The sequence below is a fragment of the Coregonus lavaretus genome, assembly GCF_964263955.1.
Source record: "Coregonus lavaretus genome assembly, chromosome: 19".
NCBI lineage: Eukaryota > Metazoa > Chordata > Actinopteri > Salmoniformes > Salmonidae > Coregonus > Coregonus lavaretus.
Window position 1 is genome coordinate 29,480,202 of NC_140006.1, and position 16,658 is coordinate 29,496,859.

General features: G+C 40.6%; 1 protein-coding gene and 1 pseudogene across 10 annotated transcripts in view; both read right to left on the reverse strand.

Moving 5' to 3' along the window:
- The window catches only part of LOC311146511 (nuclear receptor coactivator 2-like), a 75,376-nt gene extending 66,195 nt beyond the window's left edge, over positions 1-9,181 (reverse strand). For all 9 annotated transcript variants that reach the window (XM_084183021.1, XM_084183027.1, XM_084183026.1 and 6 more), the window contains exon 1: positions 9,099-9,181. The gene's annotated coding sequence lies outside the window, so the exon portion shown is untranslated. The remainder of the gene's footprint in view (positions 1-9,098) is intronic.
- A 2,156-nt stretch (positions 9,182-11,337) lies between these two features.
- Positions 11,338-16,119, reverse strand: LOC311146215 (endoribonuclease LACTB2-like; annotated as a pseudogene). The gene is made up of 7 exons: positions 15,994-16,119; positions 14,148-14,311; positions 13,834-13,957; positions 13,471-13,649; positions 11,783-11,924; positions 11,485-11,572; positions 11,338-11,384 (listed from the first exon to the last, which is right to left on the reverse strand). The product of its transcript is annotated as an endoribonuclease LACTB2-like (transcript).
- Positions 16,120-16,658: the final 539 nt, after the last annotated feature.

The following is a 16,658-nucleotide window of genomic DNA, read 5'->3' on the forward strand; positions in this document are numbered from 1 at the left end:
TACTTATTATGGACACAGCATGTCTTACACTAGTTATCTTGTTGTTATTAGTTGTTGTTATTAGTCCCATCCTTCAGCTTCATTCAACACCATCCATATTGGATTTCTATTTGCCATATATATTTCAACTGTACTGTGATGTTTTACAAAAGTTCAGAACCTTTCTATTCTCATCGTTTCTACAGTTTGTGAATTGAAAATAATTTTTTTTGCTAAAAGTATTATTATATTATTGATCGATTGACTACAGACTTTCAGATCACCCAGTAGTGCTATCTGCAGGGTCAGCTCCATGCAAATATTGCAATCCTTCAGCCATTCCTGGACCTGTGTCCAGAAGCAAGCTACAAATGGACAGTACCAAAACAAATGATCTAATGATTCTGTCTCTTCACAGCCAAATCTGCAGAGCTGGGAAGATTGTATCCCCCATACAAATAACATTCTATTGGTAGCAAGAATTTTATATAATAATTTAAATTGAAAAATTCTAAGTTTTGAATCCGGAGTCGTTTTGCGTATCAGTTCATAAACACTATGCCATGGAAGTAGTACGTCAAAAATCTCTTCCCAACTATTTTGCAATCTATATGGGACGGCTGTCAATCTTTTGGTCCTTAAATGAAACTGGTAAACTTTTTTATTTATCACAATTGTCTTTAACCAATGATGTTCTTTAATGCAAGGCCGACAGACAAGTTCCTTACATTTTCCCCCTTTCACTTGCCTCTTCCATTTTTGCAGTAATGCTGCAATTATTTGGTTGTAATTTTGGGTAGAGCAGACATTTCCATATGTTTTTGTTAGCTGCATGTGGGACATAACTCCACCATTCCTACCGATAATATCATTTACGAAGATTATACCTTTTTTATATAACGTTTTTTTTATCAATGAGTATATTTGAGTTTAACCACAATATTTGTTGCAATATTTTTTCTGTCATTTCTGGAGGATTAAATTGAAATTGCAACCAACTTTCTATGGCTTGTTTTAAAAATAGTGATACTTGGGAGATGATTTCCTTTTCAAGTACCTGAAAGTGAGGGGTTGTAATCTGAATAAAGGGAATAAGTCCCTTCTTGAACATTGGGTGAGACAATCTTACTAGTTTGCTAGAGAACCAGTTCGGATTTAAGTATAATTTTTTTATGACTGAAGCTTTAATATTTAACCATTTCTGTCCTCCGAATTCATTCATTATATAAATAGCCCGTTTAGTTTTGTCTGTCTTGCCGTTCCAAATAAAATGGAATATTTTTTTCTCATATAATTTCAAAAACTGTTCGCTAGGCGTAGGCAAGACCAAGCAAGCAAGCAAATAGGTAAACTGGGATAATACTAAAGAGTTAATCAGGGTGATTTTTCCACAAATTGACAGGTATTTACCTTTCCATGGTAGCAAGATCTTATCTATTTTTGCTAACTTTCTATTAAAATGTGTGTGATCATTTATTTCATTTGGGATACAGTGGGGAGAACAAGTATTTGATACACTGCCGATTTAGCAGGTTTTCCTACTTACAAAGCATGTAGAGGTCTGTAATTTTTTATCATAGGTACACTTCAACTGTGAGAGACGGAATCTAAAACAAAAATCCAGAAAATCACATTGTATGATTTTTAAGTAATTAATTTGCATTTAATTGCATGACATAAGTATTTGATACATCAGAAAAGCAGAACTTAATATTTGGTACAGAAACCTTTGTTTGCAATTACAGAGATCATACATTTCCTGTAGGTCTTGACCAGGTTTGCACACACTGCAGCAGGGATTTTGGCCCACTCCTCCATACAGTCCTTCTCCAGATCCTTCAGGTTTCGGGGCTGTCGCTGGGCAATATGGACTTTCAGCTCCCTCCAAAGATTTTCTATTGGGTTCAGGTCTGGAGACTGGCTAGGCCACTCCAGGACCTTGAGATGCTTCTTACGGAGTCACTCCTTAGTTGCCCTGGCTGTGTGTTTCGGGTCGTTGTCATGCTGGAAGGCCCAGCCACGACCCATCTTCAATGCTCTTACTGAGGGAAGGAGGTTGTTGGCCAAGATCTCGTGATACATGGCCCCATCCATCCTCCCCTCAATGCGGTGCAGTCGCCCTGTCCCCTTTGCAGTAAAGCATCCCCAAAGAATGATGTTTTCACCTCCATGCTTCACGGTTGGGATGGTGTTCTCGGGGTTGTACTCATCCTTCTTCTTCCTCCAAACACGGCGAGTGGAGTTTAGACCAAAAAGCTCTATTTTTGTCTCATCAGACCACATGACCTTCTCCCATTCCCCCTCTGGATCATCCAGATGGTCATTGGCAAACTTCAGACGGACCTGGACATGCGCTGGCTTGAGCAGGGGGACCTTGCGTGTGCTGCAGGGTTTTAATCCATGACGGCGTAGTGTGTTACTAATGGTTTTCTTTGAGACTGTGGTCTCAGCTCTCTTCAGGTCATTGACCAGGTCCTGCCGTGTAGTTCTGGGCTGATCCCTCACCTTCCTCATGATCATTGATGCCCCACGAGGTGAGATCTTGCATGGAGCCCCAGACCGAGGGTGATTGACCGTCATCTTGAACTTCTTCCATTTTCTAATAATTGCACCAACAGTTGTTGCCTTCTCACCAAGCTGCTTGCCTATTGTCCTGTAGCCCATCCCAGCCTTGTGCAGGTCTACAATTTTATCCCTGATGTCCTTACACAGCTCTCTGGTCTTGGCCATTGTGGAGAGGTTGGAGTCTGTTTGATTGAGTGTGTGGACGGGTGTCTTTTATACAGGTAACGAGTTCAAACAGGTGCAGTTAATACAGGTAATGAGTGGAGAACAGGAGGGCTTCTTAAAGAAAAACTAACAGGTCTGTGAGAGCCGGAATTCTTACTGGTTGGTAGGTGATCAAATACTTATGTCATGCAATAAAATGCAAATTAATTACTTAAAAATCATACAATGTGATTTTCTGGATTTTTGTTTTAGATTCCGTCTCTCACAGTTGAAGTGTACCTATGATAAAGATTACAGACCTCTACATGCTTTGTAAATAGGAAAACCTGCAAAATCGGCAGTGTATCAAATACTTGTTCTCCTCACTGTATGTATTCCGAGTATATCCACATCACCATCAGACCATTTTATTGGTAAACTACAAGGTAATGTAAATGTTTAATTTTTTTGTGATCCAATACGTAATATAGTACATTTATCATAATTTGGTTGTAATCCAGAGAGGTTCGAAAATGTATCTAGATCCTCTATGAGGCTGTGGAGGGATTCAAGTTGTGGATTTTAAAGAAAACATGAATCATCGGCGTACAATGACACCTTATGTATTTGGCATCGATCAAATGGGCGGGCAGGCAAGTTCCCATTCAGTTGCCAAAACGTGGGTTGGGACAAGCATGCATTGGCAGGCAAGCTGCAGAAGGGCAAGCAGGCTACTATTCCCCATCGTTTATCAGTGCAATTTTGACTGCCAACCACAAGCTGAAAGTTTGAGAGGGTTTATCTACTGTTCCCTCATTAAATTTTAGCTCATTTCATTCTGGCTAACAGTTGTTGATCTTGTTGTTGTTGTGCATAGGCAACTGAGGGAGAGATAGCCTATTTGTACATAGTTGTTTTATCAATAGGACTGTAAAGATCCCAAATGTAAGAGGACCCCCGTGGTATTTACATATTTGCAGAAATCCATTCAGGTGTATTTTGTGGCTTTTGGCAAATGCTTTTCTAATTATCTAAAATTGCGCTGTTGGTACTGCCTGTAAACACACAGTCAAGTTGAAAAGAGAATGATGGCAGGCCTGTGTGGAAAATGGCTTATTTGCATATAGGCCTACTGTATCTCTGATTGGTTATGGCACATCAGTCTGTGTAGAGTCCGGTCCTTGACAAGACTGACACGTTTTTATTAGGTTTTATTTACTGCAGTGTCTATTAATTGTCAAAATGCACGGCCGCTTTCCTACTCTATATTGCTGTAGGATTTTCACAAAAGCCTTCATCTACGTCATTCCCCAACATTCTATGAAAGTATGAAAACGTGAAAATGACCATAGCTAAGTGCTCACTTCTCAGAAAATGTAAAAAATAAAAAGCATATTCTTCCTGGGGGTGTTATATGAAAAGATTTTTATAAGATTTCATGTTGCTAGGCACTTAGCCTAGCGGTTAAGCGCGTTGGGCCAGTAACCGAAAGGTTGCTTGTTTGAATCCCTGAGCCGACTAGGTGAAACATCTGTCAATGTGCCCTTGAGCAAGGCACTTAACCCTAATTACTCCTGTAAGTCGCTCTGGATAAGAGCATCTGCTAATGACTCAAATGTAAATGTAAAATGCTAAAACACTGTCAGTTCCACTTTAAAAAGTTACGTACAGTCATCCACTGTTGCAGTCATAGAGCTATGCAATGAAATGGCATCCCTTCTAAATCACTCACTGTATGTTTGAAGCACATGCCAAGCCTTCTGCATACCCTACTAAATAATAGAAAATGAAAGGGCTAAAAGGCTCTGAAATGATAAGCAAAATAAGATATTGAAAATACAATATGTTTCATTACTAAATAAAAATCAAGTTGCCTATATCTGTCAACAAAGTTCACTGTTTTTCATGTAAGATTCATGCATTTAATAATGAAAAGCGGGACAACGACAGAACAAGGAAAGCTGCTGTGTGATGCAATCCCTTTCAAAGTTCACTGCTGTGTAATACAGCAGCAGAGAATAAATAGTCCTTAAAGGGCCACTAGTCCAATATTAAGAGATTCTCTACCAATAGATCCAGCCTTTTGTCCAATCTTTATATTTCTACTCTAATAGCAGTTTGACTTATTAGGTAAGATTTCACTATGGATAACACTATGCACCTGTCATATGGTCAACCTTCTGCAGGCCAATTTATCGGTGGCCCACTGGCCCTGCTCAATGTTAACTGTATTAGATTTTGGAGCCATTCCATTCTCCTACACTCTTTACTTGCAATTTAAAACTGATGATTCACCATGATTCACTAATACACAGTAAATTCACTAATGATTCACTAATACTTCACTAATACACAGTAAATACAGGGAGCGGAGATCGGGGTGCCTTGTGAGAATTTGTCGGCAAGTGGGTAACCCGCCTCTACCATCCGTTCTACTGGCCAACGTGCAATCATTGGATAATAAACTGGATGATCTCCGTTCGAGACTATCCTACCAACAGGACATTAAAAACTGTAATATCTTATGTTTCACCGAGTCATGGCTGAACGACGACACGGATAATATACAGTTGGCTGGGTTTTCCGTGCATCGGCAGGACAGAACAGCTACGTCTGTTAAGACGAGGGGTGGTGGTGTGCGTCTATTTGTCAATAACAGCTGGCGTGCGATATCTAATATTAAGGAAGTCTCAAGGTATTGCTCGCCTGAGGTAGAGTACCTCATGATAAGCTGTAGACCAAACGATCTATATTTTTCGTAGCCGTCTATTTACCACCACAAACCGATGCTGGCACTAAGACCGCACTCAACAAGCTGTATAAGGCCATAAGCAAACAAGAAAATGCTCATCCAGAAGCCGTGCTCCTAGTGGCCAGGGACTTTAATGCAGGCAAACTTACATCCGTTTTACCTAATAATAATAATAATAATATGCCATTTAGCAGACGCTTTTATCCAAAGCGACTTACAGCCATGTGTGCATACATTTTTACGTATGGGTGGCCCCGGGGATCGAACCCACTACCCTGGCGTTACAAGCGCCATGCTCTACCAATTGAGCTAGAGGACTACCTCAATTCTACCAGCATGTCACATGTGCAACAACAACAAAAAAAACTAGACCACCTTTACTCCACACACAGAGACGCATACAAAGCTCTCCCTCACCCTCCATTTGGCAAATCTGACCATAATTCTATCCTCCTGATTCCTGCTTATAAGCAAAAACTAAAGCAGGAAGTACCAGTGACTCACTCAATATGGAAGTGGTCAGATGACGCGGATGCTACGCTACAGGCCTGTTTTGCTAGCACAGTTTCGGGATTCATCCAATGGCATTGAGGAGTATACCACATCAGTCACCGGCTTCATCAATAAGTGCATCGACGACGTTGTCCCCACAGTGACCGTACGTACATATCCCAACCAGAAGCCATGGATTACAGGCAACATCCGCACCGAGCTAAAGGCTAGAGCTGCCGCTTTCAAGGAGTGGGACACTAATCCGGACGCTTATAAGAAATCCCGCTATGCCCTCAGACAAACCGTCAATACAGGAATAAGATTGAATCCTACTACACCGGCTCCGACACTCGTCGGATGTGGCAGGGCTTGCAAACTATTACGGACTACAAAGGGAAACCCAGCCGCGAGCTGCCCAGAGACGTGAGCTTACCAGACGAGCTAAATGCCTTTCATGCTCGCTTCGAGGCAAGCAACACTGAAGCATGCATGAGAGCACCAACTGTTCCAGACGACTGTGTGATCACGCTCCCCATAGCTAAATGTGAGCAAGACCTTTAAACAGGTCAACATTCACAAGGCTGCGGGGCCAGACGGATTACCAGGACGTGTACTCAGAGCATGCGCGGACCACCTGGCAAGTGTCTTCACTGACATTTTCAACCTCTCCCTGACGGAGTCTGTAATACCGACATGTTTCATGCAAACCACCATAGTCCCTGTGCCCAAGAAAGCGAAGGTAACCTGCCTAAATGACTACCGCCCCATAACACTCACGTCGGTAGCCATGAAGTGCTTTGAAAGGCTGGTCATGGCTCACATCAACACCATCATCCCGGAAACCCTAGACCCACTCCAATTCGCATACCGCCCCAACAGATCCACAGATGACGCAATCTCAATTGCACTCCACACTGCCCTTTCCCACATGGACAAAAGGAACTCCTACAGTGCATTCGGAAAGTATTCAGACCCCTTGACCTTTTCCACATTTTGTTACAGCCTTATTCTAAAATGGATTAAATAAATAAAAATCCTCAATCTACACACAATACCCCATAATGACAAAGTGAAAACAGGTTTAGATATTTTAGCTAATTTATCAAAATTTAAAAAAAAACTTATTTACATAAGTATTCAGACCCTTTGCTAGGAGACTCAAAATTGAGCTCAGATCCATCCTGTTTCCATTGATCATCCTTCAGATGTTTCTACAACTTGATTGGAGTCCACCTGTGGTAAATTCAATTGATTGGACATGATTTGGAAAGGCACACACCTGTCTATATAAGGTCCCACAGTTGACAGTGCAAGTCAGAGCAAAAACCAAGCCATGAGGTCGAGGGAATTGTCCATAGAGCTCCGAGACAGGATTGTGTTGAGGCACATATTTGGGGAAGGGTACCAAAAAAAATTCTGCAGCATTGAAGGTCCCCAAGAACACAGTGGCCTCAATCATTCTTAAATGGAAAAAGTTTGGAACCACCATGACACTTCCTAGAGCTGTCCGCGCTGCCAAACTCAGCAATCGGGGGAGAAGGGCCTTGATCAGGGAGGTGACCAAGAACCCGATGGTCACCCTGACAGAGCTCCTCTGTAGAGATGGGAGAACCTTCCAGAAGGACAACCATCTCTGCAGCACTCCACCAATCAGGCCTTTATGGTAGAGTGGCCAGATGGAAGCCACTCCTCAGTCAAAGGTATATGAAAGCCCTCTTGCAGTTTGCCAAAAGGAACCTAAAGAGAAACAAGATTCTCAGACCATGAGAAACAAGATTCTCTGGTCTGATGAAACCAAGATTGAACTCTTTGGCCTGAATGCCAAGCGCCACGTCTGGAGGAAACCTGGCACCATCCCTACGGTGAAGCATGGTGGTGGCAGCATCATGCTGTGGGGATGTTTATCAGCGGCAGGGACTGGGAGACTAGTCAGGATTGAGGGAATGATGAACGGAGCAAAGTACAAAGAGATATTTGATGAAAACCTGCTCCAGAGCTCTCAGGACCTCAGACTGGGTTGAAGGTTCGCCTTCTAACAGGACAACAACCCTAACCACACAGCCAAGACAACGCAGGAGTGGCTTCGGGACAACCGACTAACCTGTTCCTACGCACATTGACTCGGTACCGGTACCTGTTATTGTTATTTTATTGTGTTACTTTTTATTTTATACTTTAGTTTATTTAGTAAATATTTTCTTAACTATTTCTTGAACTGCATTGTTGGTTAAGGGCTTGGAAGTAAGCATTTCAAGGTAAGGTCTACACCTGTTGTATTCGGTGTATGTGACAAATAAAATTTGATTTGATTTAACATGGAGATTCTCACAACAAGGCAAGAAATAAAATAATGCTATGATTGTGATATTTGTTTTAACCGTTTAGGTGATAGTCACTGATAAACCAACACTTAGGTTCTAAGATCTAATTGCCAAATACAAATATTTTTGTTTTGGAACAGTGATATACAACTCCTGTGGGAAGACTTGCGTCACGTTCGCCATATGACGTCACTCTCAAAGGTTGATTTACAGTTGAAGTCAAAATGATATCATTCCTCTGATTGTGTCAATGTTATATGTAATGTTGCACTTCTCAAATCGCAAACGTTTCTAACAGTGTTACATAGTTGATATGACAGAGATCGAAAATGTGGTGCCTTGCTTGCTGAGGATTTCCTACTTAAACTCATACCCGACAGTGACGTTTGGTTTCTTCAACAACATCTGTTCTTTTGGTTTCAATAAGCTATTTTGCATTATGCAAAAACCACGAACTACGTGAAATGTTTACCACCATATCCGCTATCGATGTCGTTGTTCAATCTTCAAATGAATTTGCAAATAGAAATCTCCTTCAACTTCTCTCTGAAACTCAAACACAGTAGCCTACAGACTCACAAGTCAAAACAAATGTGATTTTCATTGCTTGGTAGCCTAAACACATTTTAAGTTTAACTTCAGTAACGCTTCAACACAAAACTAGTGTGGAAGTCATCTCCGAACCATCTAAAGAAATATCTCACTTCAGATAAGCAACAACGCGCTTCCCAATGGTAAACCTAAACTGACATTATGGATTATAGCATATATTTCAACTATCTGCACAAAAATACACTTCTATACTAAAAAAATACATCTATTGTAAGTTACTCTCCATAACTTACCGTAAATTGAAGTCCCATAAATGTAAACTGCTATGTCAGGACCTTCGGATTCGTGAATCGGCAATGTAACAGCACTGCCGCCATGTTCCTCTGCGATGACTGGGTGCTTGTTTATCTTACCCATAGTCCTCCCCCACACGCGCAGCGCAACAGCCCTCATTACCACAATGGACTTTGCTTCTCACAGAACAGACGGCCAGAATAATGACACTGCAGCCAGCCGTTGCAGCTAAAAGGCAGACAGACCCATGTATCAATGCGGCCGGTTAAAGTTTGTTAACCACAACTAAAGAGGATGTTTACAATGTATGTTTTCAAAACTTTAATAGGTTGACCCTGCTGCGCTTACTCAGAATTGTTTTAAAGTCATATTTCTTCCTTCAAGGTTAAATTTAAATAAAGACACGTTACATTTTGGAGTCTTTAAGATGTAGGCTACCAACAAACTCCATTTTATTTAGGCACAAATTTAATTTGAGTAAAAAAGTGTGCTTACTCTTCAGGTTTGTACTTGATGTTAGGCTTTGTATTTGCCATGCAGCCCAAGCTACCCACACATGAATATAAGTAAGACTCAATTAACAAGCCTCTACACAAACACAGTAAGATAGTGCCTCTCTTCACATTAGGAATTGTGTCTCTATGGCATGGTAAAAATGCCTCAGGCAGATGTTCAAATGGCTCACAAATCATCTTCTCTGTCCAAACCATAAAGATAAATATAGGATTCTAGTGCCCAAAAGCCAGTTTTAGCATGGGCAGTGCCATTGAGGCCTTTCACCATTTTTAAGTAGTCAACTGGGTTGGACTTCCTATGGGTTAAGGAAATATCACATAATTCCATCCAGGTCATCAGGAGGGATCAGCCAATTAATTATACTCGTGAGCAAACATTCCATAACTCCAGGTGGCAGTAAATTGCCAACCTTGGCTTTATACGTGTTCAAACAACACAATCCAGGTGGCAGCATGCACCCTTTCCGTTTGTTTACCAACTCATAGAAGCAGTAGAGGACAAAAATGTACTACTTCAAAATGGAGATGGCTTCAATGGTGCTGGCTATGCTCACAAAGACATCAGGGGACAGATTCAAACTAGCTCTATATTCCAAACCCTCCATAGAATTGATAGGCTACTTACTTCACCCGTGTCTGCCTTTATAGTGGCCACAGCCACTTATTCATTGTCCACACCTGCTGTTGATAAAATAAATTGTTGCTAATTAATGTGCTTCCATTAAATGAAGACTGTTTAGGCAAGGTAAAGGGTTTGTACATTTTGAAAGAGGAACTCATGTAGATATTTATCTGCCTATTGTTATACTCGTTTCAAGCTTTTTACAAGTATTTTACATATTTTAAATCTCCATCCTGTAAATATAATATTGATCTGTTTTGAGGAATTTGGGGGATCTAGTACCATACATTTCATAGGGCAGAATCAAGAGCAGCCAATCATTGCATTGGTTGCCTATTACAGTTTCAAAATCACAAGTCAGTAGTACATTCAAAAGCCACCCATGGAAGGCAATTGGTAATATCCAAATGTTGTCGCTTGTTGAGTGGTTCGCTGCTTGTGGCCTAAATGCAAAATCTATGACATTATGGGTTGACATTCTAACAAGGTCAGTTCCGGTCTATTTAACGGGGTGGGTCTCCCATAGTCACCAATGCAATAGCAGCTGGGTCTGGTCTACTTAGTTAATTGACTTTCATTGAACCAGAAAAAAACATTGAGTGGGGTGTCTCTTGCTTCCACTTCCGTCTCTGATTCTACTCCCCTCCTCATTTTCCAGTTCGGTTATTCTTTCTTTGATAAACACTGCCACCTAGTGAGTATTTCGCAGAGTGACGTTAGTACATGTATTAGCATTGATCAATGGTCCCCATACAGGGTTTAAATTGCACAATCAGCAAACGGCAATTAATGATAGAGTTAGAACGTTCAGTAGCGTTTTGTTCTTATATTGAAAAACTATACATTTATTAGGCATCTGTTCATTTTACATTAAGGATTCATATAGTTTGATCTTGGTTTTTCAATAGGAAAATCAGTGTGATCTTGGTTGAAAATGAACTCTCTGCACAGGGTTTAAATGTATATGTGCTTATCTTGAGTTCAGCTGTCCATAGGCACATACTGAAGTTCAAATGATGTCTTGAAATGTCCAAAGCTCATTTGTGTGTTGCACAAGGAAATCCAAGATCTCAAGTGTCCTTTGTCGAATTAAAGTGTGGATCACAAATTACCCTTCCATTTATTGGTGTGAGAAGATTAATCACTGGCTGAAAGACAATTGGAGACAAAATTGTAAACATCTAGAACATCAAATCAAATAGTGTAACATAAGAGGACGTAATGTAAGTGACAGAAATTAAGACGCACCAACAGTTATCTTCCCATCCTTCTCAAATTTCTTAAGGTAATGCACAAGGTTCACCTCTGCTGCTTTGTGCAGACATTAAAGTGTCTCCTTTTGCAGAAAAGTAAATGTTACAAAGTAAGATATAAAGTAGAGTATAGCACATGAATACACAGATTTGTAAATGTTCATTTCTATAGGCCAAGCAGTGTTTGTAGGTTTTGAATGACTTAACATTCTTTGGTCAGCATCTACACATACTGTTTATAAATCTTACAGTTGCCAATGGAGGATCATAACTTTAAGTTACAATTCCCACACCTTGTAGACGACTTTGACCAGTTCCATAGAAGTCAATGTGTTCCCTTTCGGCTGCCTGGAGGACACTGTTGCTCTCTGAGGTTTCTATGGCTGATGTAATGCTGGATCTTAGAAGCGGCATCTTGGACCACAGGGCCATGACCTGCAGATATTAGTTAAGGAAGAAATGAATGACTCTTGTAGAATATGTTTTTGTGTTAAGTTCTATACATACAGTGCCTTCAGAAAGCATTCATACCCCTTGACTTATTCCACAATTGTTGTGTTACAGCCTGAATTCAAAATGGATGAAATATATTTTTTTCTCACCCATTTCCACACTATACCCCATAATGAGAAAGTGAAAACATGTTTTTAGACATTTTTGCAAATACAAATGAAAATGAAACACAGAAATATCTCATTTACATAATATAAGTATTCACACCCCTGAGTCAATACCTTTGGCAGTGATTACAGCTGTGAGTCTTTCTGGGAAAGTCTGAGCTTTGCACACCTGGATTGTTCAATATTTGCACATTCCTTTTCAAATTCTTCATGCTCTGTCAGGTTGGTTGTTGATCATTGCTAGACAGCCATTTTCAAGTCTTCCATAGATTTTCAAGGCGATTTACACTGAACAAAAATATAAACGCAACACGTAAAGTGTTGGTCCCATGTTTCATGAGCTGAAGTAAAAGATCCCAGAAATGTTCAATATGCACAAAAAGCGTATTTCTCTCAAATGTTGTGCACAAATTTGTTTGCATCGCTGTTAGTGAGCATTTCTCCTTTGCCAAAATAAACCATCCACCTGACAGGTGTGGCATATCAAGAAGCTGATTAAACAGCATGATCTTTACACAGGAGCACCTTGTGCTGGGGACAATAAAAGGCCACTCTAAAATGTGCAGCTTTGTCACACAAAACAATACCACAGATGTCTCAAGTTTTATGGGAGCGTGCAATTGGCATGCTGACTGCAGGAATGTCCACCAGAGCTGTTGCTGAATTGAATGTTCATCTCTCGTCGTTTTAGAGAATTTGCCAGTACGTCCAACCGCCCTCACAACCGCAGACCACATGTAACCACGCCAGCCCAGGACCTCCACATCCGGCTTCTTCACCTGCGGGATCATCTGAGACCAGACACCCGGACAGCTGATGAATCTGTGGGTTTGCACAACTGAAGAATTTCTGCACAAACTGTCAGAAACAGTCCCAGGGAAGCTCATCTTTGTGCTCGTCATTCTCACCAGGGTCTTGCCCTGACTGCAGTTCGGCGTCATATCCGACTTCAGTGGGCAAATGCTTACCTTCGATGGCCACCGGCACACTGGAGAAGTGTGCTCTTCACGGATGAATCCCGGTTTCAAATGTACCGGGCAGATGGCAGGCAGCTTGTATGGCGTCATGTTCTACAAACATAATTCCACTTTGACATTATGGGGTATTGTGTATAGGCCAGTGACACACATCTCAATTCAATGCATTTTAAATTCAGGCTGTAACACAACAAAATGTGGAAAAATTAAAGGGGTGTGAATACTTTCTGAAGTCACTGTAGCTAATGTGAACTAGCCATTTGAAGGTGTGACTGACAGTAGAATTTATGTAATGTAATGTGTCTTTTCTAATGGATGATTTCCATGCATTTTTTGTGCACTTTGCACTCAATTATACCATTCAGTGTTTCAGAGTTAACCAACCTGGGTATATTAGGTCAGCCTGTGAGTCCAACAGGATTTGCTGAGATTTCATATAGTCATAGAGATCTTCAAACACGGCAGTTCCCTCCCCTAGAATACAATCTCCTGAGAAGTTGGTCTTCTCCTCCTCCAACATGAGGGCCATATGGTCATCTGTGTGTCCTGGGGTGAACAGGACCCTGCACAGACAGACAGACAGCCATTCTCAGACTGTGGATGAGACACTGCACAGACAGACACAGAGACAGACATACAGACAGACACACCGACACACATGACACTGGCTTGGGCCAATATATTAGTTAAAAGGGCATATGCATGCACATACTACTTGCTCATAGTAACACTAGACAATCAACTCACTTCCGTGTGGCCCCCTCTGTCTCTATGACATCTCCATGCTTCAGGTAAGAGTACGTCTTACTTTCTCCTATTCTTCCGTCAGTTGGGGGAGAGCGAGGAAGTTTGCTGATTTATAACTCCGAACCTGCATGGGAAAATAAAAGCACATCGGCCTCTAGCTCTGGTCCAGGGCATTACGCTTGCTGACACAGAGGCTCAGTCTCAGCAAGCCATAGGTTACGCCCTAAACTAGAGCTATCTCTGTAGAGCTTAAGCAATGTCAAACTGGAGCTGACAAAATGACAGAGAAGCCTATCCTCAGGTGTCACTCTCACTTCCAGTGATGTCCCTGCAGATGTCTGTCACTCCACCTGTATGGTGGTGAAGCCAATGGGTGACAATGATCTCCTGGATGGCAGTGTTGAACTGACACAAGGCTTGTTTGAACCTGCTGATGTACTCAGGGACAGCATGTTCTCCTGTGTCTATCAAAACTCGTCTGAAAACAAGAAGTACAGTACTTCATTCATGCAGCTTGACACTTTTGTGTAATTTCAATATCCACACAAACAATAGCTGCCGACAATCTTACCACATTTGAGCTAGCCCATTCATAGCCGCTAACTACCTTTAGCGCCTATTGACAATAGTATCTTCTGGTAAGGGGTGTTTTGTTAAGAGCCCTGACGCTCATTATGAATATTAAAACGCATCGCTTGCAGTACGGTTTTGGAAACATAAGGAACTGAAATCAGCAATAAATAATTGTCTAAAAACATAAGGTTAAATTACTGCACACCTTTATAGGGTTAGAGTTCCCACAGCATGTTTACTGACAAAATAGGAAGACAGAAGCGTACCTGTGCTAATTAGCTATCTGAGTCTGTGTGTAAATGTAAGTAGAACGTGTTGTCACTGAAAAATACTGTCGCCTTCAACTGTGTAAAAAATGGTTAAAACAGCGTACAGTAAGTGTATATTTTGCATTTGTGAAATTATTTAGACATGACATGAAAGTAGAGAGCTTTAGCTATGTTCATAGAACTGTTCAGCAATTGAGAATCTATTCACATTTAGATGTAGCCAATTAAACAACTGGAGTTGGGCGGTGACTAGTGTGGGCGGACTGGACCTCCGACATCACATAAAATGAAGTTATCAAAAACTACTGATTTCAGCACCCAAAGAATTGCCCGCAATCACACGACATTGTTCTGTGTAATTGCGCGCTATTCTTTGGGTGCTAAAATAAGTAGTTTTTGATTAAATTAAGTTATGTTACTTCGTAGCTCCAGTGCGCCCACACTAGTCACGCTCAACTCCATCGTGGAGTTAAGTTTAGTCGGCTAGTTTAGATGGAGTATTTGTCTGTTTTGGCTGCCAGAGCCAATTCGCCTCTAAACAGAACATGTAAGGTCCTTGGACTATAAGGAGTAATGGTAGGCTAATTTAGTCCATTATTGGCAGTGATGTAAAGTACTTAAGTAAAAATACTTTAAAGTACTACTTAAGTCGTTTATTTGGGTATCTGTACTTTACTTCACTATTTATATTTTTAACAACTTTTATTTTTACTTCACTACATTCCTAAAGAAAATAATGTACTTTTTACTCCATACATTTTCCCTGACACCCAGAAGTACTTGTTACATTTTGACAGGAAAATGGTCCAATTCACGCACTTATCAAGACAACATCCCTGGTCATCCCTACTGCCTCTGATCTGGTGGACTCACTAAACACAAATGTTTTGTTTGTAAATTAATGTTAGAGTGTTGTAGTATGCCCCTGGCTATCCTGGTTTGCAAAATATAAGGAATTTGAAATTAATAATACTTTTACTTTTACTTTTGATACTTAAGTAAATTTGAGCAATTCCATTTACTTTGATACTTAAGTATATTTATAACCAAATACTTTTAGACTTTTACTCAAGTAGTATTTTACTGGGTGACTTTAACTTTTACTTGAGTCATTTTCTATGAAGGTAACTTTGCTTTTACTCAAGTATGACTTTTGAGTACTTTCTCCACCACTGATTATTGGGCTACATTAAACCAACCAGAGAGGATGGAACCCTCCTTGCTACAATAGCACCTGGAAAGCCTCACATGAGCCGATGCTATCCAAGAGGGGCAAGCGCGGCTAGCAACTGTAATACATTTTACAAAATGCGAATCCCCTTTCCCCTTTCCAACTAAATATGTATTGGTTTCTTGTAGTGTCATTGGACGGACCAAGGTTGCATGCCAGAATTCACACAACTCTGGAAGACAACTGCTCGATATGAGGGAGTATGGCAGTCATGGTGCGGCTTGCTGCAAAACAACCAGGTTAGAATATACATCTCAATGTAAATTCAAAGGCCTGTGTGCAATAGGAAAAGGTGTGGCAAAAGACACTGAAGATTAACCTAGAAATTAGCTTTGAACTTGTAAATAAACATTCACTCAGTGGAAGATTACTTCCTGTATAACGTATCGCCTCGTTTTCAAAATAAAAGTATCGTGGGGGAAAAAAGGCACAATCTGGTAGGTGGGTCAGTAGATGGAGCCATTGTCATCTTATTCAGAGATATGTGTGCAGTCTAGACTTAGTTCCATAAGTCTTCATTAGTATGTTTTAGAATTATCCTGCAACAGGATAATAAGATGAAAAACAAATTTGCGTTTATCTCTGAAAAAAAAAGAATAACATAAAAAGAATGTTGGGTTATAAATAAAAGTTGTGTTTGTGTGAGCTTTTGGTTTTCCCATCTTAAAACTGTCCCTGGGTTTGTCCAGCCCACAGAGCTAGAATTATTATATTTTTATGGTTTAGCCTCTCTAAGTGGATTAACTAGTGTT